General features: G+C 44.0%; 1 long non-coding RNA gene across 1 annotated transcript; it reads left to right on the plus strand.

Moving 5' to 3' along the window:
• The first annotated feature begins 1154 nt into the window (after positions 1-1154).
• Positions 1155-1678, plus strand: LOC120678768. Its single transcript, XR_005676741.1, has 3 exons — positions 1155-1234; positions 1316-1398; positions 1651-1678. It is a non-coding gene; the product is annotated as an uncharacterized LOC120678768 (long non-coding RNA).
• Positions 1679-11203: the final 9525 nt, after the last annotated feature.

Below are 11203 nucleotides of genomic sequence, written 5' to 3' on the forward strand. Positions count from 1 at the left end.
TTAACACCATGTAGCATTTGCATAGTATTATTATCAGAATCCAAACAAGAATTGTTCTATTTTTTTCCTACTAGAGATGCCTACTAATTAGGAGGGGCAAAGTCCATAGCTTGATGAGGACACTGAGGGTGGAGACAACAACGATGGTCGATGAACGGAGCTGCTGCGGTGACGACGATTGAAGCAAGTTGCTGCGCTGAAGAAGGCGCCGGAGTGACAGACGAAGGTGGAGGCGTGCTCATGCAGAGCGGCGAGTAGAGGCACCGGAGTGACAGATGAATTAAGGAGGAGGCGCGCACAGACGAAGGAGGCGGCGATCGCGACAGCGAAGGACCAGAGCAAAGGGGAATTATGGCTGCAGCAGTGCCGGGAGGACGCCATCCGCCGCCGGGAGGGTGCTGGAGCGACGACGGCCGATGGGAACGGCGGCCATGATGAGGGTGGCGCAGCCGGAGGGTGCTAGAGCCGTGATTGAGGGTGGTGCAGGAGGCGGAGGGGCGCGCAGTGGTGGCAGTCGCAGCGGCGCAGGACTGCCGGCTGGACTCCCGCCGGCTGCTGCAGCCTCTCGCAGCGGGAGGACGAGGAAGAAGACACTGCTACAGTGATGCTACATTGCTCCGCTCAATTATTGCAACAGTACCAGTAACGGGCTTCAAGTGTGTATATGTAACGGTCACTAACTCACGTTACCAGAATGGAACATCGGTAACAGGCATTAAAGTCTGTTACTCGTAATTGAGATATTCGTAACGGTCATTACCCGACCGTTACGGTTATTTGTATTTTTAGTAACGGATGTTAAGAGACCGTTACGGATTATGACATTAGTAGTAACGGTTGTATTTAAGAACCGTTACGGGCTGAAGCTAAGTAATGGTCGTACTAGACGCCCTTTACCAATGTTACTTATCAGTAACGGGCGTTGTGGTGGCATGGCCGGGCTCGGGCATGCCAGAATTATTGGTAACGCTCGTTGTTCTGCGTCCGTTACAGATGTCCTTCTCTGTAATGGGCTTCTAGCGCCCATTACCAATGCCGTGTTACCTATTTGAGGTTTTCACGTAGTGATAGTCGCAGGTCTTGCTAATATTTCCTTTTTGTATTCCCTCTCAAATACAATGCCTACCAGATGAGGCTGGGTATGGCAGGAGCAGTATGTATCCTCCTGCTGTTGGTAGTTCATTTGTATTTAAGCTTGGGGACCAGAATGGACGTATGCATAGATTTACTTGTGGTAGGTACTAACTTTGAAGTTAGTTAAGAGGTAACTGTGGTTCATTTGCTTCAGCTAAAAACTTATTTGTTCAATTTCCAGGGTCTGAGAGTTTAGATGAGTTGATGTCTTCTGTAATGCAAAGATTAGGCATTGGTGGTGAAAAGAGCACAGTTCAACTTTTGGTAAGCTTGACTCATTTGACATCCCTTTATTTTCAACTTTGTGTAGGCTTTTAATTTATAGAGAAGAACTTGGTGTTCTGTGTCTGATATATAAATTTTAGATTCACTACTGCACCTTCATGAAGAATTATGTATTTCAATTGGGTATTCTATTGTTGTCTAGCACTGCTGAATTTAATCTGTGAGCTTTTTTAGAATACTGTGTATACTACAATTGCAGCAGCTAAAGTTTTATGCTATTGTTCTGTGCAGTATGAGGATGATGAAGGTGACAAGGTACTCCTGAGTCCTGACTACAGATTTTGATCTTGTTGGTGCTGTGCTCAATGCCAAATCATCTCGATTAAAGGTTTTTTCTGTTCTTTGATGTGGATCATTTTTGTCTGCTTAAAGTACTGCCATTTGAGTGTGTATCATATACAGTGGCACTTTAGATTTTGGACGTCTGTCGATTTTGGCTTATCATGATTCATAACGGTTCAGGTTATCTTGATTCTGTGGGCTCCTACATGAACCTTCAGGTACTAATTTCACAGTTTGACTGTTTAACTCTTAGATCTACCATCTGTTGATTTTTTAAATAGCTAAATATCTATTGGATATGAAGTGACATGCAAAATTAATTACTATCTCTCTTTACTGCCTGCAGGTTGCTAACACAGAGGAGTACATTGATGGGCAATTATTTGGGAACCTGGGAGAGATTTTGATTGGTTAGCCTTTTTTTTATCCTTTGCTTCGAGCATGTGCGAAGTAGTGTTGCCATGTAAATCTAGGTAACCTAGATGCTGTCATCCTTTGACTTTTGATATTGTTATGAAACCAGCTTGCTAACAAGTTAAGAAATTTATTAATGGTTTTATTGCTTTATTTCTATTAAAGCAGTACAGTTAACACAAATAAATAAAGTGATCTGAAGAGTAATATTTCTATTAAAGTAGTTATTGTTCACTGAATTTCAGTTTGTAATATGCATGCTTTGACTTAGGTCGAAAGTTCTTTTCATTTCAGAACTAGATATAGACACCAAAGTGAATTGGTGATTCCATTATTACTAGTTCTTTTCAGTTAGGGAGGTTTGTGTTGTAAACCTCTGGTATAGATACCATTTATAATGGAGGATACCATTTATAATGGATGTTCGTGTTGCAAACCTCCACTACAGATACCATTTGTAATGGAGGTTCGTGGTGCAAACCTCAGGTATAGGTACCATTTGTAATGGAGGTTCATGGTGCAAACCCCCGGTATAGATCATTTGTAATGGAGGTTCTTTACAACAACCACCAGCAAAAATGAGTTAACACCGGCGGTTATGGAACCGACGGTAAAAATCGCTATTTCTATAGTCACTTGAGTAGTGGCGGTTCGAAAACCTCCACTAAAAATCGTATAGAACCGCCAGCAATTATAGTGTAAGGGCCCTTTTCGCCAATGTTGTCATCACAAGCGTGCGCCAGAGGAATCGGGAGTCCACCACATCAAGAAAGATGGTGTGTTGTCTGATTCCGTCATTCCGAGACAGGAGCAGGACGCACCACATTCTGAGCCTGTAATATCTTAACTCTGAAGGAGTAAATATAGTTTCCACAGCACATTGTGTCATCTTTATATATAGAGTGTCTTCACGTTGTTGAGGATTGCACACGTTGGGTGCTGCACCATTTCCCACGAAGTCATGCAATATTGTAGTTCTGATTTGGTACCAGATTAGTAACTAAAAGTGATTTATTACCTCTATTTTTATTGCTTATGGTAAAATTTAGGTTTGGGCTATCGCTGCTAGGCTTTGATATCATCTAAGCCCAGCTGAATCCTTGCACGCACCCATCGTACACATACATTGATATGTAATGTAATATGTTATGTTGCATTCTCATGGTGTTCCCTCTATAGTATATACATACATATAACTTCAACATTTGTCCAGTACCGTACCATTTGTATTGCATGCAAGAACCCACTTTAATGCAGAGATCACAGCTCTGGATAAGCAACTAGTAATGACCTCGGTTCAACTACTAGAGAACTGGCCATCAGTCCAATACTAAAAAACACTAAATATACTGGCCATAGCTAGAGCCGGTACTCATGCTTAAAATAATACCATTTATAGTGGTCATAAAAAGTGGATGCATATTAGTACCCAGTTGGTAACATTAGCCAATACTAAAAAGCCACATGCAAGGATGGTTTTAGTACTGCTTTTGGGACCTTGTGCTCAAAATCGGAACCTTTTTGCATCGACATGGTGTATATAGGTTCTAAAGTAGAGTATAGGACATAAAATTCTCCACCTCTGACTGAAGTTGCAGTACCGAGATTTTCCAGTGCCTGTGGGACCTAAAATAAATATGTAAGTACTTGATGAGAGGCATGTAACAACTCGTGTCTTTGTGCATGTGAGAACAGAAATGTCATAGTGTGCAGAAGAGATCGTGCCTTGCTTGATGAACTCGTACATTCGCAGAATCATGAACGTCGAGACCTGAACAGTTTAATAGTGAGGACACCGCAAGGCAATGATCTTGTCTATGTGTATTTGTCAATGACCCATTAATTTTGATCACCTTTTGTAACCCTGCTGGCTTAATATAATATTTGGACTGACATTAGCCATATTTCATTAAATCATCTATTTGGATCAAAGATTATCTATTCCATCAATCTCACCCTAGATGACTATGTGCCCAAGCTAGTGATTTGGCCTTTTAACATCATTGGATGCATGTATGGTATCTGGTTTAGCTAGATTTGTCGGCTCAAGATCATTCATCTTTCTCTGTGTTCCCCAATGCAAGTGAATGTCATGTTGTTTGGCACCTAGATTCCCCTATATATGCTTGATGCTTCTATGATATGGAAGAAAACAAGTGCGATAACGAAGGGAGAGACGTGCTTGAACACCTATGTCACATGCACCAAACCTGGTTGGTTGGATGCTTGTTATTACCGTGCAATGATCATGGAGACCTGATCAATACAAAGAGATGGACAACAACAGGGCCCAAAAATATAACTGTGATCATGTGCACATTTAATTTGAAGTGTCTCAGCATGTACCTTCGGTTGTGAGCCTTTTTATTATCACATACTAAAGGGCTGGCATACGAATTGAATATACTAATATACTATGAGCTAGACCCATTCAGCCACTTGGCACATTTCCAGGGAAAATCCAGGCACAATGAAAATAGTGTTCATTTAATGGGCACGACCATAATAGATGTAGGGTCTATTTGGGACTGCTCCACTTTATAAAATCCAACTCGACTACACCAACTCCACTTTGAAACAGCTCCATGGTAGAGTTAGAACTAATCTATTGTTCCAGCTAATCTTGTCTCACACGCGATCTCGGCCCCACTGGAGGATGCTCAACAGCACAAATACTCAAAAGTAATCAACATACATAGAAACAATCCGGACTATTATCTTCCTAATGTACTCTTGGATAGTGTCCATCTGTTGCACAGTTGCATGCTGCCTATGTGCCTATGTATACCAACCCAAAACCAACAAGTATTATATTGTTGAGTGATTCTTTAAACCTTCTGGTACCATTGTGCTCCGACGGTGACCACTACTTGACTAGATTTGTCTGTTCGAGCTCTTGTTCCTTATCTCTACATGTCCGATGGAGTGAGACATTTGGTAGCACATAGATTCCTCATGTCTCCCAACCTATATTCATCACACACGCTAATGAATGGGAAGGTGACACCTCACGCGTCTATGACATGGGAGAAAAGAAGTGCAGTTCAGAGAACCCTGCTTGAACTCATATTTGCCAACACCAATGCAAATCCATAGTTGGGTGGGTGATTGTTTCCACACAATAAGTGCGGAGACCAGATCATCATAAAGAGACTGATAACATGGCCCACAAGGCCTTGGACATCTGCACATTTTTTAAGTCTGTGTCGGCATGTCCGCTACAATAATCCTTTTCATTATCATGTACTAAATGTCTAGCATAGCAATATAGTCTACCATAGACCACAAGGACATTTGCCAAATTTCTACAAACAACGGATCAAGCTAGAGTGAGAAAAAAAAATGCAGGGAGAATGAACATACTGATTTTTAGTGGGGCAACCACAACAAATGTAGCACTCAGCATTAAAATGGGTGTCCTGAACTAATTTATCAGCATGTAAAATAGTCAGCATCAACAGAGGAATGAGCATCACCATTTTCTCAGGAAGATGCCATCCAGTCAAAAATTGTGTCATGCTGTCACTAGCCACTAAAAATAGTGGATATTTCATTACGTTAAGTGCATCAATCAAGCAGCAATCACAATATGTTGTACCGAGTCACATTTTGCATGAAGCGGTAATGTGAGTCTGTCAATGATCCAAAATGGCAATTTGTTCATACATCTTTTCAACTCATTGGAGAATGACATACTGAGCATTGTGTATGTATTTTTTGCTGATCGCTGTAGCGACTGTCCGACTGACCAGGCCACCCCGACTGGACGAGGACGGGACTGCCCTCAGACCACCCGCTGCCCAAGAAAACTAGCTGGACTCAAGCCTCCCCACTCCCGGCTGATCGAGTGGGCCCCGACGACTGACAGAGACAAAGGACTCCCAGATGGAACCAAGACACGACGATAGATGTATGTAAATAGGGTTCCCACCTTGAACTATAAAAGAGAAAGCCTCCCATGTAGGAAAGGGTTGGACTCCTAGAAGTTCGACACTGCTTGAAACAGGTTGTAAGCTCCCCTCTGAACTTTGAGCACCCAGGCTCGAGAGCAATAGAGCAAGAACACCACCCCCCATACTGGACGTAGAGCACATTCGGCCTGAACCAGTCTAAATCCTCGAGTCTTTGCGTGCTAGACCATATTCGATCAAGCGCACAACAAACGAGCAATCGAGTAGTTTAGTAGTCGCCCATTCTCCGCAGTGACAGTTTGGTGCCGTCCGTGGGGAGTGCTTTGTGTGTTCACTGCTTCGGCGATCGGATGGTTTCGATCACTCCATTCGCCGCCCCGGCGGCGAGCCAAGGCGAGATGATCCGCTTCGGCTCCCTGGAGTTCCCCGCGATCCCCCACAGCGGATCATGGGCGCCTCCACCGTTCCCGCCTTCCCAGACCTTCCAGTTCGGAAGTCTGGAGTTCGGCACCGACCAGCTCGGTGCACTACGCCTCCGCGAGGAGGAAGCCACTCCGGCAGCCACCGAGGAGCCCGCTCCTCCTCCCAAGCTTCATAAACTGAAGCACCAGTGATCGGTTCGCTGGCGCATCAGGAGGTGCAGGCCATCACGGCCGACCCACGCGGTGCTCCGCCGCATCGCGCTCATGATGGCGTCCAACCCGGCCGCCGAGGACGTCAACTTGGTCCTCTTCTCTTTGGCCAATGTCTCTCGGCAGCTCGTGGGCGGATCTCTGTTACCGCCACCCCATTCATTCTCTGAGCAGCTGCCATTCGGTCTACGCAATTCCGCGGGCGTCTACGCTTGGGAGATGCACAAGGCCGTGCATGGGCACCAGCCCACGTCCCAGTTCGTGGGCATGGCGGGAAGCTACCCCGACTCCGTCCATGACCTCTTGTAGTATGGGGACCCCCTAAGTGATTCCTCTAGCAAGGGAGACAACTACCTGGAGGAGGTATCCATGCCACCTCGCATGTGCGCCATCGCTAGCGCTCCCAGTGACCCGCCGCCAGAGGTCGTGCCGTCTCAGCAGATGCACACCCCTCTGGATCACCGCGCGCAGGCGCTCGGGCAAACTTCACATATATGTCAGCTCTCGTCCTTTGTGTTTGTACACTGTTGGAGAAAGCAACATTGGTACCAGCACGTTAGTGCCGGTCAACAAGGAGCCGGCACTAACGTGCATTTACAGGACCCGGCGGGCACATTAGTGCCGGCTAGAAATATCAGCCGGCACTAACGTGCCACCCCCCAACGGTCCTCCCAGCGGACACAACATTCAGAAGCCAATTTTGTGCCGGCCGGATATTCTAGCCGGCACTAAATTGGCACGGGGCACGTTAGTGCCGGCTAATATGTCTAGCCGGCACTAAACGGCGCCACTTTGTGCCGGTTAGACCTATTAGCCGGCACTAAGTTGCCCTTTATAAGCACGTCTTCTTCCCCCCAGCCCCACCCAACCATTTTGGCCAAGCTCCTCCTCTCTCCATGGCGTTTTAGAGGGGAGTTGGTGCCCATTTTCTCTAAAATTTGTGTGGATTTCACCCATCCAAGTGCACCAAAGGTTAGTAGCTTCTTCCCCTCTTCTTGCACAGTGTTTATTTTTTCATTTTATGCATTCTAGATAAAGAAAATAGTGATTTTAAGGTTGAGGAAAAATGAGCATAATTTTTCGATTTGTTCATTAATTTGAGCAAAGTAGAATTGATTTGTTATTTTTTAGAGAAGGTTTACTAGATAGTTTGAGTATAACACATTTAGAATAATTTTTTTTGAATTATTTCACGAGGACACATTTATAGTAGAATTGTCTCTCTATTATAATTAGGTATTAATTACTAGATTACCCTTACTAACAAAGGGTTAGATCTTCTCTATACAATATACGACTAAGTGGTGGTATTGTACACCGTAAAAGACCTCAATTATAAAAGTGAATCAACAAAATATACTTGTTTCTAAAAATAAAAGTCCAAACACTCCAAGACGTCAAATTATAACAAAATATATTGGTTAAGACTGTTGTTTAAATTCTTAATTGGACTTCTAATTTATTTTTTCATCTACATTTATTTGTGTTCATTCTTTTAGCGACAATTATCCCAATTTGAGATATGTAGAATTGATTTTTGTTTTTATACAGTAATTAATTACAGATGGACCGGCAATGGATGCGCGGAAGCCGGAGCACCTCGGCATGGATTCAGGGTTTAGATTCTTTTCTCAAGGCGGCAATGGCAAATAGGTCGCCAAAGGGTTTAATGTGTTGTCCATGCAGTATTTGCGAAAATAAAAAAGAATTCCGAAAAAGAGATACTCTATGGAATCACCTGGCCTTGAATGGATTCATGAGTAACTATAGCCTTTGGACCAAGCACGGCGAAGTTGGAGTTATGATGGAAGATAATGAAGAAGATGACGATGGTGATAACAATCTTCCAGATTGGGCATGGGTTCATGAAGCAGGTGGCTTTCAAGATGAACCAATGGACGAGGGTGAAGCAAATATTGCACAAGAGGAGCCACCTGACGAGCTAGGTCAGGCGTTGCTTGATGCACAGAAGGAAAGTATGTTCGATTGCTTGAACAGTATCAAGGTCCCGTCTGGGTACTCCTCAAATATACAGGGCATAATAGATGTGAAAGAGAAGAAAATCCAAAACTTGAAGTCTCATGACTGCCACGTTCTGATGACACAATTACTTCCGGTTATACTGAGGGGTGTTCTGCCGGAAAATGTGAGATTGGCAGTTGTAAAGCTTTGTGCGTTCATGAATGAAATTTCGCAAAAAGCAATTAATCCAAATAATCTAATAAAGCTGCAGAAAGACATTGTCGAATGTCTTGTCAGCTTCGAGATGGTCTTCCCACCTTCCTTCTTCAATATTATGACACACCTTCTAGTTCATATTGTGACAGAAATAACTATCCTGGGTCCTGTTTTTCTACACAATATGTTCCCTTTCGAGAGGTTCATGGCTGTATTGAAGAAGTACGTGCGCAAACGTTCTCGCCCAGAAGGATGCATTGCTAAGGGCTATGGAACAGAGGAGGTCATTGAGTTTTGTGTTGACTATCTTCCTGATCTCAATCCGATTGGGCTCCCCGTGTCACACCATGAGGGGCGACTAAAGGGAAAAGACACACTAGGAAAAAAATGTAATATGAACATCTCTTGTAGTGAATTCAGCCAAGCGAACTTCACGGTTCTTCAGAATTCATCCAAGGTGGCTCCCTATATTGATGAGCACATGAATATTATACGGTCCGAAAATCCACAGAAGAATTTTGCTTGGATTACATGCCAACATATAAAAACTTTTGACAGCTGGTTCAGACGAAAATTATTGGGCAACAACACAGTTGATCAAGAACTTCAATAGCTGGCCAGGGGACCATCAATAACCGTCCAGCAATACCAAGGGTACGAAATCAATGGGTATACATTTTACACGAGAGCTCAAGATAAAAAAAGCACCAACCAAAACAGTGGTGTCCGTATGTGTATAGTAAACAGTAATGGAGAAAAGAACAACTACTATGGTGTCATAGAGGAGATATGAGAACTTGAATATGGACCCATAGTTGTCCCTCTGTTTCGTTGCGAATGGGTGGCTGGAGGAGGTGTAACGAAGGACCGGTATGGGATGACCATAGTCGATTTTAAAAAGATTGGATATAAAGATGAGCCATTCGTTCTAGCCAAGGATGTGACACAAGTGTTCTATGTGAAGGACATGTCGAGCAAACCGAAGAAAAAGTCGGATAAGACGTCTCAAGCAGACAAGGCTGGAAATGAGCCGAAACGGCACATAGTTCTTCTAGGTAAAAGAAAAGTTGTTGGAGTCGAGAATATTTCGGACAATTCGGAAGATTATGACCAGATTGATGACCTTCCTCCATTCTCAGTTGACGTTGACCCCAGCATCCTCTTATCCAAAGAGGACACGCCTTACTTACGTCGTGATCACGTCCAAGGCACTTTCATCAAAAGAAAGATTATCAATGTTCCAGTAGATAATGATGATGAGTAGTACTTTTATATAAATTATATATTGTATTTTCTCATTAAGTGATGTAATGAAACGCACCACGTCGTATTTGTATCAATTCTCGATACTATTCGTCCAATTAGGACACAATATCATCTTCAGATAATATTATATTTTTGCATGGTATAAATATTATTTACTTTCGCTAATTTTGCATTACTAGGAGTGTTGAAACATTAAATTACAAACAAATAATCAAGTAATTTGCGAATTGATTACATCATTGTATAGGCTATTACTGAAAAGACTTTTGAATATTTTTGCATAGATCAATCTGAAATTTTTTCGATTTATTACGAATAATAGAAGCATACTAACATATAAACCCTATAAGCTACACATAATTGATAATAGTAGCATATTTGTTAATTTACTTCAATTGCTATTATTATTGTGTAGATATAATTACTATAATTATTGTGTAGCTAAAAAAATTAAGATATAATTTTTTGTTGTATTATTTTAATTATTAAGTCTATTATAAATAAATTTATGAATATTAAAAATTTATTGTAAATGGGAACTGGCATGTCGAATTTATAATTCCCGCCGGATGGACACGTTAGTGCCGGCTGGTAGTTCTAGCCGGCACTAACGTGAGAACGCTAGAACTACCAGCCGGCACTAACGTGTCCCATCTGACGTCACGGGGGCACGTTAGTGCCGGCTGGTAATACTAGCCGGCACTAACCGAGCACCCCCCAACAAATTACCCCCTTCGGCGCCGCCCAATTCAGATCAACGTCACCCCGCCGCCCCGACTTCTTGCCGCCCCTGCTCGCTCGCCCACGTGCGCCGCCGCATTCTTCCCCGGCCGGCGCTCGACCGTGGCTGGCCTTGAGGTCGTCCCCAACCCGCCGTCCCTCCTCGTCGTCCCCAGGCCGGTCGCCCCCACGCCTCGTCGTCCCCAGGCCGGTCGCCCCCACGCCTCGTCGCGGCCGCCCGGTTGCCCCCACCGCCCCGGCCCCGACCACGCCGCCCCTGCCTCCGTGACGTCGCACGTGGTCTCCGCGGCGGTCGCCTGGTCCGGGCGAGGCGAAGCAAGGTGCAGTGGCCGGCGTCGCACGTGGCCTCCCTCGCCAATC

This window comes from Panicum virgatum, chromosome 6N, assembly GCF_016808335.1.
Source record: "Panicum virgatum strain AP13 chromosome 6N, P.virgatum_v5, whole genome shotgun sequence".
Taxonomy (NCBI): Eukaryota; Viridiplantae; Streptophyta; class Magnoliopsida; order Poales; family Poaceae; genus Panicum; species Panicum virgatum.